We start from the raw sequence: 16,373 nt of genomic DNA on the forward strand, positions 1-16,373 counted from the left end.
CGCTGTTCACCTGAATAGAAAAGAGAAAAATAAAAATGTTCATGTCTGGCTCAGAAGCAAGACACAAAGCGCGACGTCTGACGTTGTCTGTGCAGATTGAAAGACGGAGGTTCTTGCTCGTTAACTGCAGTTCTTTCAATACATGATACCAGCCGTGCTGCAAAGAAAATTGCCAACAGTGCAAAACCACGTCGAGACAAATATCAAGAGGCCTGCCATGTGGCCAACAAAAACTCTGGTTTTTCTTTTCGTTTTTTTTTTTTTTTGTCTAGGCAAAACACTTCTGTTTTGTCTGCAGAGGTTCCCGATGGTGGTCTCAGACTCACCTCCTAGGGTGCTGAGCAAGGTAGTCATGAGGCAAACATGTCTTGCATAGGTGCTCTCGATTAACTTTCACTTCCTAGTCTTCCGAATTTATTTTGCTGAATACCTCCTGTAAATACAAAATGAATAACTGTGAAAGTAGTGCGCCTCTTATTAGGTACATTATTTCTCGCTTTTCAAGGAGAGCACTATGCGACAATGGTTGATCTACAGTCTGTAGAAGTATTTTCCAGGACATTTACGCATAAATCTTCTACATCGGCTGCTGTGCAGTGGTCTGCAAAGACCGTATACAGATGCTTTATGTTCTGGAAATTCCTCTATGAGGTCAGTGATAGCACCTGTTATGTATCGTCGAAAATGTTAAATCGAAGCTAGCCTAGCTATTTTCTCGACATGAGTTTAGGTTACTGCCATAATAACACCTATCGCGTGTAAGGCAAATTTAAAGCACGGTACAAGGGCGTCTCCCATCCCTTCACAACCGATCAATTTCGCCTAAGTAAAGACCTCTACCTAAGACAGAAAGTGACTGCAGAGCCGACCCACAAGAATGAAGTGGAGCACGTTAAGTAGGAGCTGCTGTCGAACAATCAGCAGTTTATCCGTATCCATCAAGACAAACGTGTGTGACATCTGAGTTTCAACGGTATTCACATAAGTGGAGGAAATGCAGTGGTTAACGAACAGGATTCCACTTAAACTCTGGGCAACGCAGCGAACTATGGAACGGAAGATGATAGTTTTATCGTTAAGAGACAGAAATTAGCAGACTGCTTCAGGGTATACAAAGCGAATTAATGACATATTAGAACGAATCAATGATAAGAAATAGACATAGTGACAGAAACTGATTTGAGCTGACAACATTATCTATCTTCCGGAAATTAAGCCGCCGCAGTTGGCACAGGACCGGGTTAATAGAAAAGAAATGAGAGAGGTATTTGTCCTTCCTTTGACACAGACGATTAAAGCTTGTATTTTGATACCCATTTTCTTCCTGTTTCTCTCCATGCGCTGACTGCAAGGCCAAAGCAAAGATACGTACAGCAGATTGCTACCGCTACTTCAAGCCTTCCTCTCAAGAAAACGAGTTCAAGCAGACCACAGGTGATAGCTGTTGCGTTGGATTTTATCGCGTATAAGCAGCTCAGGCTATCATGCAACAAGAGCAGAGATAGAAGGTGATAACTGTGATCGCAGCCGCTATTAGATCGACACGAGAAACTAATCTCCGGGGACGACGGGGACTTCAGCAGGCTTTAGATGCTAAACTTCCCTCAGTATTTTTTTTCTACGTGGTTCCTATTTCTTTACTCCAAATTATGGAGTTCATTGGATGCCTATTAAGCTATGCGACCTTCGGCTAGATCAATAAAGCGAAGTGTGACTTCTATTTAATTACGTTTTGCGGGATAACTAGTCTGGTTGGCAGCAAGTCATAATGAAAAAAAACAACGAGACCATGGGCGTAAACAAATGACGGAACGCGCTGACTACCATGTCGGCAAAACTTCGGCCTATGCGTTTCTGCTAATTTTTCTCGTAGATGACATGCTTTCAACTCTTCTACTGCAGCGCAGTCGTGCAAACTGCGGACAGTTAATGTGCAAAAGAACTTTTTTTTGCAATGCTCTAGCTCTCAGTCGAAATTTTTAAGCTGAGATTTTAAGTGTGAATTTTAAAATGTTTGTCGCTTTTTTATATTTCGCTACATATGTCCTCGCCGGCTGCTACGCCTGACTTGCGCTCGTCTTCAGTGTGATCTCAGCACATACACCAAAACTGACACCACAACATCTAAACATCTCAGAGCCACAACTCGACCTTACAGTCTCGCTGCGTGTGCCGCACAAATGATTGCGTGATACACTGCTCAGTGCATTTGTACAAAGATCAGTGGTACAGATTCTGCCTCACCGGCCTTCTGTGCGGCAGCGCGTTCTGACCAGGGCTATATCGATGAAGTACTCAGCGGTCTATAGGTTGCCCAGCCAAGACCTTCCGCCTCCCTCCCTCTACCTTCCCTTTCTGGCTTTGGGGTGGGCGCCAAATATTTATCCCCGCTGAGCAAGGCCCACAAACATTGCAGCAAGACTTGGAAAATGGCGTTTCGATAAACACTCGCTGGCCCCTAAACCAGAAATACCATTGTTAGCGCCACATGCCGCACGCAGCTGCACAAACGAACCATCGGAATCCCCGAAGCGGTGCGCAGGCCGCGATGATGGGGCGCCCAGAGAAGAAACCTCGCATATCAGCCCCACCGTGGCTTCTTTCTTTTCTTGGCGTCTCAAGGTGAAAGGCCTATCTACAGCCTTTCGTTGGGACTCCGAGCCGGAGCTGGCGGTAACGAAAAGACTAGCTGCTCATCTCGTGCCTTTCAGGAGCAAAGCTGGGTTGTGTAATGTATTCTTGTAAGGCCTGAACTATAGTTAATTGCGCCGTACGTGCCACACCAAGTTGATCAAATCCGGCCTTAGTATGAGCGATGGAGGGAGTGCTGTGTCTCACACTTGCTATGTCCGGCGACTAGGCGCCCTAAAGCAGTGCCCCTCGGCAAATCTGCGTAATGCAGAATTTCACTTAGCAGTAGCTATCTCTCTTATTTTGGACCGTGAACTGAGACTCCCAAGGTCATTCATTAGTACCTTTGACATTGAACCGCCAGCGCGGAGGCGCAGTCAGTGACGTTATTCCACGTGGTCAGCTGCGGAGAGGCTCAGCTGCGGCGTTCGCTCGGAAGCTTTCCGCTGTGATATATACCACGGGACTGTGATACCACGTGAAGTTTAACAAATGCCCCGCCGAAGCTTGATCGGTGTGATACCACGTGATAGCACGTGTCCCTGGATGAGGTGTGTGCAGATCCGAGTGCGTCATAACTTCGACGCAGGCGTCAGGCCAAAGTGTAGTCATGACTAAATTAGCTTACGCTCGGATAGCAAGGTCTAACCATGATCAACATCCCGAATGTTCTGCCTTTCTTGGCTCTTACTCCTTTTTTCTTCTAACGTCGTGCCGTTGCTGTCTATTTGCCGCCGGCCTTTACCAGTTCGCTCAGTTTGCCAATCTGCTGGGCTTGGCGGAGAGTAAAAAAATTGGAGGACTCTTAAGCTTTCCTTTTAAGAGTCCAACGCGGTAGCGTTATCAGGCCCCTTTCTCTGTCCCTAAACCTCAGAGCTTTGAAGACAATGGATAGATGTATACGGCTTTGAATCGAGCGGCGGCTTGCGCCATCTCACGCACAGCGCCGTACGATCAAAGAAATTTTCCAGCGAGCTCTGCATTGCAGGTAAGAAAAGCGGAAATGTTCCTTGCTACTCTTTTCACTATTAGTTGCAGTTTGTTCTAATGACGCCACTAAACATTACCTGAAACGCATAAGGCAATACATACATTAGGCTCACTTTTATTCGGAGAGAAGCTATGCGGTGTTCTGTGTTAGACGAGTTAGGTACTCTCAAGCACTTTATAATGTAACAACAGTCAAAGTGGAACTGAGTCGACAATAAAAAAAAGGTTCTGTGGCGGAGTGATTGCGTGCTCGCTTCGCACTACGAAGGAACCGTGTTCGACTCCACAGGTTTCCGCAAAACATTTATTGTTTCTTTACTATTTCTGATTTTCGCGTTACAAACACAACGCCGACACCGGCTCTTCGGCGACACGAGGTATTAACGCTATTCCATTAATATAACCAAATTTAACAATTCTCACGAACAACGCGGCCGCAGTAGCCATAGCAAATTCGAAGGGACTGACAGGACACTATGTCGAGTATGAAGGGTTATTTGTTTCGCTTCCTCCGTATTTCGCCCGCACCGTTGGTGTACCGTGGCACAAAACACGAACGACGTGTGTACAGTGAGGCAGCACCGGAAAGCTACAAACCTTCATGTGGACAAAAAATATGCAAGCGAATGAATTTCACACAAAAGAACGGAATAAAGAGAACCAAAAAGCGGGTGTCGTAGATCAGTACTCGGATAAACACTAATAGGCGAACATGATATCAGACCCTATAGGCTGAATAATTCAACATCTGGAACGTTGCCGTGCCTGCAAAGTTCCGATCTCTCTCTCTACTGTCACGTCTATCATCTTTACGTAACTCGTGCAAATGGGCGCGTGATATTTTTGCTTCACTTCAGTGGTAACGTACCAGGGTCTGGCGTGCCATCTGCCCCAGCGTTACGCTCATTTTCTAAAAATACCAGCAAATTTTTACATAACACTTTATGCGCAGGTTTGCAGTTGGTTTCACAGTAGACTTATAGAACTTGCGTATTCGAAATCAACTGCCTGACTTATTTCAAATAATAACTAATCGCATAAATAAGGCATCTACAATATGTAAGACTGGAAGAAGGTCACAACATAATCTACAGTGCAGTGCATTTCAGGAGAAACTAACACTGTCGCAAACGACTTAACTAATGATTCAGCCCGGTCGAGCCAGGTAAGGGAGAATAATATAAGGGTACCCCTTACATGAACAAATGTAGCTAGACATCTGCGATAGGGTTTCGAAGCGTGACTTCAGTGGCATGGTCTACGTCCAGGCTCTTGGCATGCCGTTTGCACCATAGGGACTCCTGACATAAATTGGCCACACGATCCAATCTCTCCTTCAGCGATGGTGCGCTCTTGTTGCCTAAGGTTGGTAGTGCTGTCTACAAATTCCTGTTTACCACTCTTTTCAATGACAGACTCCAGAGCTGTGAGTGCTGTTGGATTGGACACTTTATTTGGGAGATTGGAGTGTACTTCCTTTGAGCATGAGCGTGTTGTCGTGACTGCCAGGCTCCACCTCTTGGATCTTCGTCTCCTTATGCAGACCGAGCGTATGGGTCCTGGGAATAAGCCTACCTTTTCAGAGATGAGCTCTGAATATGGTGTTGAAGTTTGTAAACGAATGTGGGCTGAGTTTTAGGCTGTGAACGTTTCAGTGTGTCTTGCGCTGTCACAGTAATTGCCTGCGGAAACTTGCATAACCTATGCAGCCTTCCCCTCCTCCGTTCTTTTTCGTCCCTTTACTTTTCCCCCGCGCTTATTGTAGCAGGCTTGGCATATTCACCTCTACACTGAAAATGTAATAATTTCGCATCAGCTTCCCATTCAAAGCAGTTGCGCGTTCATTGAACACTTCCGCAATAATTTGCATGTCGCACAATGTGGTCTACTTAATACAAGAACTCCTAGACGTCAAAGATGAGAAAAAGATTTAATGATAGTGGTTTCAATATATATAATTTTACACGCATTGCGGTAGCTGTATATTGCTTATGAAATGAGGCGCGTCTATACGGAGTACAAAAAAATACAATAAATGTCATTATTGCTGGTCTTTATTCGAAACTTTCCTCTAAAAGAGGCGTCAGCTTGTTTCAGTTGGACAAGTTCACAGATTCTGTGATTTCCAGGTCCTGTTCTCAGTCCTTTATTATTTAAATTTTATGTAAATTACATTAACAGCGTGATACCAGTTTCTCTTTGCAAATTCGCGGTGATATTTTGATTACAACGTAAGCAAAAAACTACTATGACAAGGTTTCGTCTTTGCAGTCTCCTGCTCCAAAAGCGATAGACTGGTTCCAAAATAACCTAAATAATATAAATAAGGCTAACACACAACTACTTTGCTTTCATTTTTATTTACTGATGAAATCTCTTGACTATCCACTCGTCCTTCATTGTTCGTTTTGCTCATCTTGCTCCTGTACACCGCTACAATAGTCACCCGTAGTAAAGTATCTAGGCTTATATTTTAACAGCAACCTTTCTTGAAACAGCCCCCTTGCTTATGTTTGTGAAAGGCTTCGCGCTGCATCGTGTCTACTGTACAATAAAATATGCATTTTTTGGTTAGGAAAACGATAACACATGCCTTAGGCTACAGTATACTGCGATATGGAATAACAATCTATGGGCACTGTGCAGTTCACTGGCATAACTGATGAATTTCTATATTGCACTCCCTTCTAACGAACATATATATGTATGATACGAAAACCTTTCAATACACTTTCGATACCAAACGAAACGATATTTTGATAGAGACCGTTATTTTGGAACACTTCTGGTCCAATGAGTTCTTAGTTCCATACGTTCCCTGCCGTTGCTTAAGACGCAAAGCCCGTTTTTGGAGGCGGTGGTGGTCCACAAGGTATGGCACTAGAACCCGTACTCACTGCGTTCCCACTCCATTAGTTTACCAGCCAGCACCATTCGGTGCAAAATCTAAACAAGAGCTAAAGAACCTGCTAAGTCGTGTTCCTTTACGAAAGCGCAGTTTTTTTTCTACTTTTGTTCTAATCCACAGAAAACCTTCAAGCTTACCTACATTGCCCTTGTTTTGCTTGTTTCATTGCCGCTGTACTGTGGCAGCCTGACAAACACGTGCTTATATTACTGCATTCAGTCTGTGTGCTGATGTCACTATGTTGTCTTGAAAAGATGACTCAATATTAACACCGTAATTTTTCTGTATTAGTTCGCGGTGTTTGGTTTTGCTGTCTGCCAGGCTCTGCTACTCAAGCGAGGGATCGTTTTGGCAACCTAAGCATGCATGCGGCGTTCAAAATTATTCACAAATAATTATTTGTTTTATTATATGCAGCACTTTAGCCAGCAGCAGCGTGCTGGCCAGGCAATGAGTGACTGCTATTCTCATTATGCAGAATACTCCGGGAGAGCAGCACACCGTTCTTGCTCCTGCCAACAGCACCATGCTACAGTCTGCGTGAACGAGTTTCCATAAAGGCTAGTAGCCCTTCCGTGTCTGCTCGGGCCCAGTGCAATTTCCCACTTCGGACACAAGCGGCATCACCAAACACATCGGGTAAGCATTTTCTATGGCTTCTGTCACTGGTTGCTGTATGCCTTGCGCCACTCCATTTGTTTATGATACATCTAGATGGAAGTAGCGTCATTTTTTACAACACAATCTTGGATTAGTTCCAAAGTTTCGCTTAGTTGCTGCTAAGGCGATGTGCCTCCGCAGCAACAAGCGCTCCTCCATTCTTGTGTGAGCGGACGTGTCTCTCATAGGCTCCGCATCCTCGACTGCCTTTCGGCGACTTCTCCGAGACAAGTATATATTCACGCCACTGAATAAACTGCATCAAAGAAGGAGTCTCGTACCACATCTCGGTCTTTTTCCTTTAAATGTATCGGCATCCCAAAACTATGACGCCAAGCGGCCATGGCAATGACCTGACTGCAAGCCTGTGAGCTTTGCCGCGTCCCTGTAGAGCTGAGACCACGGACATCTCAAAAGTGATGACCAACGCCCGGCGCGTAACGATGGTAACATATATGGAAAAAAATTATTGCCTAGAAATTAAAACAATACGTTACCGCAGTCAGACATAATGAAACCCGTAAAGCTCATACTTTGTGGTTTTGACCCCGATCTCCGAGCAGCAGGTCCTTCCGCGGCTGTCTGAGTTTGCAGAAACTGCCGTACTCTAGAAGTTCCCTTCATATTCGATTTGCAATCGATGACGAGATTGTCCAAAATCTAGAGAACCTCCGACTCTTATAGATCCACGTTCTGTCGAACGCAAATGTCACACATACTCATTCAATTCATAAGCGCTCATACTTTGGAAGCAATTACCGCAAAGGTGCGACAGGAGAGCGACAAACTGAGTGCCATAAAGGCCCTGATCATAACCTGTACCACGTACACCACACCACATCAAAACATCACTCAAGCAGAGGTCATGAGTCTTGAGGTTCTCCTCCGCACTCCAAAAACGGCTACACGGCTTCCCGTTCACGCTTTTGCGAAGCGACTACAAATTCTGGGCCTGGTTCATGCACACCGGACAGTCCAGGCCCTCAGGCACACAGAATTCCGACTGCAAAGATGCTATCTGCAGCGTCTCATATATACAATAGCTAGATAGCACAAGCCCCAGCCACTACGCCCCCGAGCCTTGAATCAGAGCAGAAATATATATAATCGCTCCTCACTAAGTAAGTAACTAGAATATTGCAAATGAAGCACAGAGGACAACCAGAGACGTACGCAGTGGTAGTGAATGGAGAAGATCGATTTCTTTTACGGGTACCGCACCTCCAAAATTCATCGAAGATACCAGTGAAAGAGGGCACCGCCAGCCATTCTTCTTAGCTTTCACGCTTGCATGAGCTTAATCCGATAGACAGAAATTAGAAAGAGTCTTGAACGCGCAGTGCCTTCGACAGATGAAACTACTCAGCTTATAGGGCGAAGACTTCTCGAAAGCTCTAAATAAATGTTTCTTACTCCCACTACCTCTCTATATCTCTGCTTGGTGGAGAAAGATGTCAAAGTTGTCGCAGGGAACATCAATGACATCACTCGAAGTGCTGACAAGTGGCCAAAAGAAGAGCGGACAATTCATTACAATACCTTTTTACAATACGATCCTATTAAGAGCTGAAGCTCGTTCGGGCTTCTTCGTCATTGGTACTCGCCGCGTAAAGTTTTCGCAGTCGCAAGTCGCGCATTCCGTTTTCGAGGATTTTCTATTGAAGTAACCACATCTGGCGTTTAGTTCTGCTCTATATAACAACCTGGTACGCCCATCTCCACAGACGGGCCTGCAGAGGATCAAGCCTACCTCATAATACAGCCCAGACCGTCCCTGTGTTGAACAATGCCACATGGCCTACTCGCTTGCCAACTGCAAGCGCACCTGCCGATTTGCCGTGTCAGATGGTCACATTGCGTCACACACCCTACCGAGCAGTCAGGGAATTTCCTAAGAGAGTGTGTCACGGATTGACAGCGAAACCACAGCGCCCGTGCCGTGGCCTTTAATATTATAGCAACAAAAATTAGTAGTGGTTTAGCTCTGGTTAACCCTAGTTAATTGCGAAAACAACGACGGAAGATTTTTTGCCTGTTACATTATTCCCCCTCACGCCCTATCAATGTAAGGTGCTACATTAATGGCGACACTTAAGCTCATCCTTTAAGGGCATGCCGTGAGAGCGTAAGCTACCAGTCCACATATAAAGTCCCGCTTCAGCCAAGTCGTATGGACATGCCTGAGTGTCGTAGGGGGAACGAGAATGCAAATGGTTCTGGCAGGCTGATTCTGACGTCGCCCTCCCATATGAAAGGAGCTACTCGAGTTGGCAGCTCCTGCCCGTGGCATAGGGGCAACGCAAATTCAAATATCATAGCAGACAGATTTTTTTATGAGGAGATCACAGCTACGCCTCTTTACAGCGTAGCTGTGTACTCGAGGTCTCGCTAGGAGCTGAACAGCGGTTAGGCTTCGCCTTAGGAGTGGACGCGACAGCGCCTTGAACTCCGCCTTTTTGATTCTTCGAATTTCTTAAGTTTAGAGACTGGTAGAGAGTTCGGCAAAGTGAAACCTGTTTAGTAGGTTGGCTTTTTGTTTTGAAGTATTAAAGGTGAGTATCCGGCTCACTTATTTGTGTACGCTTGCATTAAACGGCATGTGTATGGTGGTACACATATGCCACACAGGCGGAGGGTGGCTGCTCCTGGCCCTATGGGGCTGGGACTGGTAGGTCACCGCCGCTTTCGGCGGTGGCTAGCCTGCCACCGGATTTGTATCTGTTGTAGGCCGTCTTTGCAAACGCCACCGCTTCGGTACTGGACGCCGGCTGTTGTGACGTGCGTCTTTCTATTCCTCTTCTTTTTCTTTCTTCTCTATTTTCTCTTCTGTCTGCATGAGGCAGCGGAGGTGGCTCAGCTACAGAGCCAGTATCAGGCCGGTGCATTTTCTTTTCCTTCTTCCTACAGTCGCAACAACAACACACATATGCCACCGGATCTAATCTCTACCGCAAAGTGACCTCCAACTTGATTAGCTATAATTGATGGCAAATGGGAAGCAAAACGGTGTGTTATACCGTCCTGACAGTTACGCGAAGAACGACTGCGTAACATATTTTTCACAAATCACATGTTCACTACTCCAGCACGTTTTTCTCAATTCTGAGGTACCATGGCGACCGCAACGCTTTTTCCACCGAACGAGCCTTGTACGCGTTTTTGCATAAAATATATCGGGGATCGAGGGCAACCAATAGTTTAACGCTCTTCCCTAGACAGCTTGATAGGCATTCCATGGAAAGGAAAATGTTCACGCTTCAAAGCTTTTCCTCACTGTGCATAAAACAAAAAAACGTTGTTTTTTTCATGCACTTTTCAACACGCCCCACGGTCTTGTATATCCAGCAACCATTCAACGATATTATCCCAAAACACCCCGAAAAGCCCGCTACCGCTTACGCTTTAACTGGATAACTTTCAGATAATTCGTGGTCTAGTATGCCTAACCACGTTACATTATTCCGCCGGTCTTTTTTATTGTTCCTAATATGACACGTCAATCAGGCTAATGCAATTTCCTCAATGCTTCATCGGCGCACGTCGCTATCTCAGTTTCAACATGTGTATTCACGCTTAAGAGCAAGACTAATCCTGGGGTTCGTACAATCAGGTTATCTCGCCTGTAGCTGCAAATTAGGGAAGCCTTCCAGGAAGAGGATTCGGAGAGATAACGTTATTCCGCGTCGCTCTTTAACGACTTTAGTGACGGCACTGTTCCTTCGCACCGGTTGCAAACAAATCTTGAAGATTCTTATGCGATAAAGGCACCATTGCTTCATCAATGCATCAATTGTCAAATATTAAACAATTATTAGCAACGACCGACCAATATGCATGGTCTAAACGTGCTTGGAAATTTCACATTTGCTCCTGGGAACAAAGATCTGTGGTTTTCGCGATATGGCTTGAGGTTAATGATATTACACGTTTTACAGACGTGGCTGAGCTGCTCGGGGCAGACAAGCACGCCTCCCAGCGTAACGTTCCTTTAATAATCCGAACATAATTCAAGGAAGTGCGAAATGCTTGGTTCGAATAGGCTGCAAGGGCCAACTTGCAAAGACATCAAAACCGTACATTTCTCTTCTTATCAAACACGCCAGCAATAAAGATTTGCACACCCATATTAGATGTATGCGTCTAATAAATTAAATAAATAGAGCCTGTGACATCACCGAAATTCGACCATGTTTGCCCACTGCAAATATCGCGCGTTAAGCGATGCAAGAGTTGAAGTTTAGGTTTTCCAGCCCATGGGTGGTTTTTGTACGATCATAGGCCTCGTATATGGCACACATGTGTACAGATATATGACCGTTTTAATATTGCACGCTACACTTTTCTTTTCAATTTGAGACTTCCATTGACCGTGATTCTCGCGCTTGTTTGGTGGGGTGTTTTGTAAAAATGCGTGTTTTGATTACCACAACTGCCACAGACCGGATGGCGCTTTTTGGTTAGCTGCGCTGCCACAAATCAAATCATCATCATCGTCATAATCTTCATTAATTACCTTCTTAACACGCGGCGGCAAGTATGACCGTCAGGACTTTGCGAGCTACCTGATTAAAATTTTGCACGGCTATTCACCGCTACATGTACAGGGTTATCCACTTCTAGCAATAACACGGACACTGCTTTCAAAGCATCATTCCATAAAGCTAGGCGGCAGGCCATGCGAAGCATCACCTCCGCGGCCCACTGTGCATATATCGCTTTGCTTCGATAAGCGCCTGTGTTGCAGCTAGAAGTTGATCATCCTGTACAATACATGTTTAAAGTCACATGAGCGACTGCATTTGGCTTCTTTTCCGCAATCATCTCATTATCGTCACTTCCTCCTACACTGTGCAGAATATAGTTATGTGCGTTCACAGGGAGATGAGAAACAACTGCAGACAATTTGCTTAAGTGCAGCACATAAGAACCTATAAATGCGCATCAAGAAATTCAAAATAACACTAAGGTGTTATGGGACTGATCTGCACGAATAAAGCAGCTATCGTCAATATCTCCATCTTGTTGTTGTGTGTAAAACAAAGACGGCTGCAAGGTTCTCCTCTAGAAAACAGTGTGTCATTCGATAATAGTGATATGTGTTTCTGGAAGAAGAATATGACGAGCTTCAAACTTTGCAAGTAATCTCCATCTTCCAGCTGGTGGGCACCCTTCGATTTTATAACATGCACAAATCAATCATCCTCTCGTGCGTTGCCAAAGAAGCTGACGCGCCACGATCACTCATCCATCTTTATTTTGCGGCCTGATAAACTTCACCGCCTTGTTCTTTTTATTGTTGATTTTATTCGCCGCTGTGAAATGAGGCGTGGATACGAACGTGGAACAGCTCCAGAGATAGCGTTCATATCTACAAAAACAGAGTAAAAGTTTGCTTTTTCCATTTTATGCGAGTATGGTTGAATGAAAACAGTCAGCCCGTGAGCATTATCAAAAAAATATATATATTCATTTGGTGTGCATATTTCGCCTAAATCGCGGGGACATAGAGAAGAAAATGTTGAAGGAGCAGAACACGTTTGTTTTCATGACGTTGTGCGAGCTGTGTGGCTGCTCTGAAAGCAAAACATTCACTGCGACACTCAAGATATTTTCCCCATATTCTCTAGTGAACCACAAGCAGCAAATGTCTGCGTATAAGAAATGCAAGATCAACAAGGATTGGGAATGCAGCTTGCACAAGGACAGCGCTAAAGTATAGGCCTACTGAAAACAAGAATGAGTTTGTTGTGATGACATCTGATGTAAATAAGAGGAGAGTTGTTTACATCTAGCTACTTTGAAAAAAATAGATTTGGGCAACCGGCTCGTAGAATATCTTCGTTAATACCAACTTTCTGCGCGGTTACATCACCAAAGATTTAAATTTTACAGAAATATGCTGCCACGTGAGAGCTAATTTATAGCGTTGTTGATACAAGGCTAACATGAGTTCAAATTTCATATTCCTGAAGGTATGTATGTTTGAGAGCCTGGTTCAGAACAGATGGCTCCGTAGCAATCCGTGAAAAATTAACGATCGGGCACCTCGGCTCGGCTTGGTCAGTCTTGGAGCTTCAGATTTCGAAGTAGCCACAACCCATTGTTTTACAATTCGAATCCAAAGAGCGCTTGATCGAAAAGTCTGCCCTATACGTTGAGAGTTGTGAATCCATGACATTAGGCCAGAAAGAGAAGCTTCGGGGAAGGAAAGATTTCATAAATATGGTATTTATTATAGTTACACTGGATGCCGCGAGGCGAACTCAATGACCTTTAATACGTGCGCATTTGCCGTTCGGTAATTCACACCACGAGGCCAATTCAGAAAATTTAAAACACGGGTCACCCTTGGTGTTGATGGCCTACAAATGTTTAATATTGGCCCTAACTTCAAAAATAAAACTGTAATTGGTGATTGTGTAATAACCAAGCTCAATCAAGGTTATGATGTCCGCATTGCTGTAAACCCCACTTGCCCAGATTTGGCAGACCTATCTGTTCAATTCTGTTAAACTTCTTGTCATAAATAGGCTGTAACACTCACCCTATATGCTTGCAACCAGCGTTTCTTTTATATAGTGAAGAACTAATTATAAATCATCTGCGAAGAAACGGATTTCTGCATAGATCAACAAAGTTTTCTTTTTAATAAACCCTGCACTAATCTGGCAAACATTACGGACAAAGCGTACATATGCAGTTGATAGAAGGGTGGACTTCCGATTTAATTAGTACGTTTTCTGACAATCCTGAAACAAAATAAAGCTAAGAACAATTTATCTTTTGGTTCGTTGCTGCTAGAACAGAGAACGTACAACGGAAAAGTTATAACACATCAAGCGTGATTCTTTTCGTAATAACGGCACGGCTAGAGCCTCGATACGTTCTGAAGAGTGCAATGAGTGAGCGCCAGATGTCTGCAGAGCCCGGGCCAAATCGAATTTGTAGAAACTGAATTCGGCTTCGGGACCTCCTTCTGTAATAATACCTTTTTGTATTATATTCTTTTACTTACAATGAACCGGAAACTTGAACTTTTCCCTGTTAATTACTGTTTCAATCAAGAAGTTAGCAGTTAGCTCTGTGCATTTTAGAGTCAGTTATTGTTGTTATGCGTGACACTCATTACAATATAGGGTAAAACGGGAGAAATAAAATGGCTACACACTGTGATGGAGCACTGAACAAGGGTTGAGGGGGGTGGGGGGGAAGCCTCAGTTTTTAAGCCGAGCCAGCGTTTCGACAAGTGGATCTGCTTCGTCTAGGTAGCGCAATCCTCACTGGCGTGGGTTTAGGTACCCTTTCGCTTCTAAAGAAAAAAAAATTAGGGAGGGGAATGGAGGAGGGCGGGGATGAAGGAAGTAGGGCCAGATATGAAAGAATGTTCCTTCCGAATGTATTTCTGAGCCTGGAACCACTGATCCCGTGTCCTTAAAATGAAAAAAAAAGAAAACGGCCGTTTAGGGAAAAACTACAATGGGAGATGGTCGATGAGTCAGCACATAAAGAAGGTTCGATGCTGGCGCGTCTTTCTTAAAAGGGGACAGTAATTCCACAGGGCCTGATAAAGAATACAGCTGCATCGGAATAGTTATCAAGAACTTTCCGCAAGGAGGGGAGAAGGACAAGGAAACAGAATAATAACTAATCAATTAAATGATACCGGCCAAGCTTTACATTGTCTAAAGAAAATGATTCAAAGGGGAAGCAAAGTATGATGGTATAAGAAGGAAACATGTCTGCAAAAACATCTGCAGCGTATGCTATTGCGACGGTGGGGATACAGCGTACAAATGTTCTAAACAAACACTAAAATTACTGTTTGGCGATATAACATGTTTTTTGACTGCGTTGCTGCGAGTAAACACCTCTGTCGCCACGATGAAGGCCATGTGTATTATGCAAATAAAAGAACTCAAATATTTGCAAGCATTATTTATCATTAAAACTTCCTGTTGGGCGAGTTGGTAGTTCACCTGGATGTAGGGGTTTTTTTCAACTATCAACTGACTTTAATCGTGGAACGCAACACATATATAGGCCGAAGGGTGAGAGATAATGAAACGAAAGCTAACAACAATGAAAAAAACTCACAAGGTAAAAGCCAGAAAATCAAGGCGCATGCGCGGGTGGACGTGTGTTACATTTGAAAAAACACTTTTGCCAGATTCAACAGGCAGTCGCGTTGAAAAGGTCAATCTCAGCCGTGAACAGAGATAAAGAGGGTTCGCTGATGCATTCGTTACCAAGTGTCTTAATGTGCCGAGGCCGTGCTTCAGAAGTTCAAACGTGGACCGGAACAAACAACGGCTGGTGCTCAACATAAGGCCTCTAGGCCTGAGGTTATACCATACATTCACAAAATGTTGCATAACCTCAAAAACGTCGCTGACAGGCATGGTGTACGTGTATTGTTCTCGGCACCCAGAAAGCTGGGAAAGCTCTGCCCACGAATTTGTAATGCCAAAAAACGTGAGCACCTGAAAAAGCACGATGAACCATTCGTTAAATGTTCCACTGGAGCGGTTTATTCAATTCCCATGTCTCGTGGAAAGTATTACATTGGCCAAACTGGACGTTGTGTCAATGCCCGCCTGGGGGAACATGCCAGAAAATTAAAAAATAATAACAATTATAAGCATCTTGTTGCTCACGTAAGTAAATGTCATGCATGTGTGGCCCAGTCTGAGGAGACGAAGGTTCTTGGCAAAAGTAAAGACAGGGCGGCACGGATTAGCCTAGAAGCCTATCCCATTAAGAAACTTTGTAACGAATGCATCAGCGAACCCTCGTTATCTCTATTCGCGGCTGAGATTGACTTTTTCAACGCTACTACATGTTGAATCTGGCAAAAGTGTCTTTTATTTATTTGATCATACTGCAGACCCAGTGAAGGGTTCTGGCAGGAGGGGCAACAATTCCAAAAGAAAACAGAAAAGCATGAAGTGCAAAAACAGGAACATAAAATATACACGAGTACAAGCAAGGCAGCAAATCAATGCACGGCCTTTTCTAAGGAATCAAAGTCCTGAAGGGATGATAATGGCAGGTTATTCCATTCGGTTATGGTGCGCGGGAAAAAAGAAAATTTGAAAATGTTAGTTCTGGCAAAGTAAGGTGTTAGTGATTCGGTGTGCGTATTTCTTGTTGCCCTAGACGATGCCGGTTTAAGATACACACGCTC

General features: G+C 44.3%; 1 protein-coding gene across 1 annotated transcript in view; it reads left to right on the plus strand.

The window, feature by feature from the left end:
• Positions 1-16,373, plus strand: part of LOC146178901 (putative protein kinase C delta type homolog) — a 425,884-nt gene that overhangs the window by 64,455 nt on the left and 345,056 nt on the right. Inside the window, exon 2 of the mRNA XM_084578644.1 lies at positions 7,008-7,168. The gene's annotated coding sequence lies outside the window, so the exon portion shown is untranslated. The remainder of the gene's footprint in view (positions 1-7,007; positions 7,169-16,373) is intronic.

Source organism: Amblyomma maculatum, chromosome 9 (assembly GCF_055883805.1).
Source record: "Amblyomma maculatum isolate TAMU_Amacu chromosome 9, ASM5588380v1, whole genome shotgun sequence".
NCBI lineage: Eukaryota > Metazoa > Arthropoda > Arachnida > Ixodida > Ixodidae > Amblyomma > Amblyomma maculatum.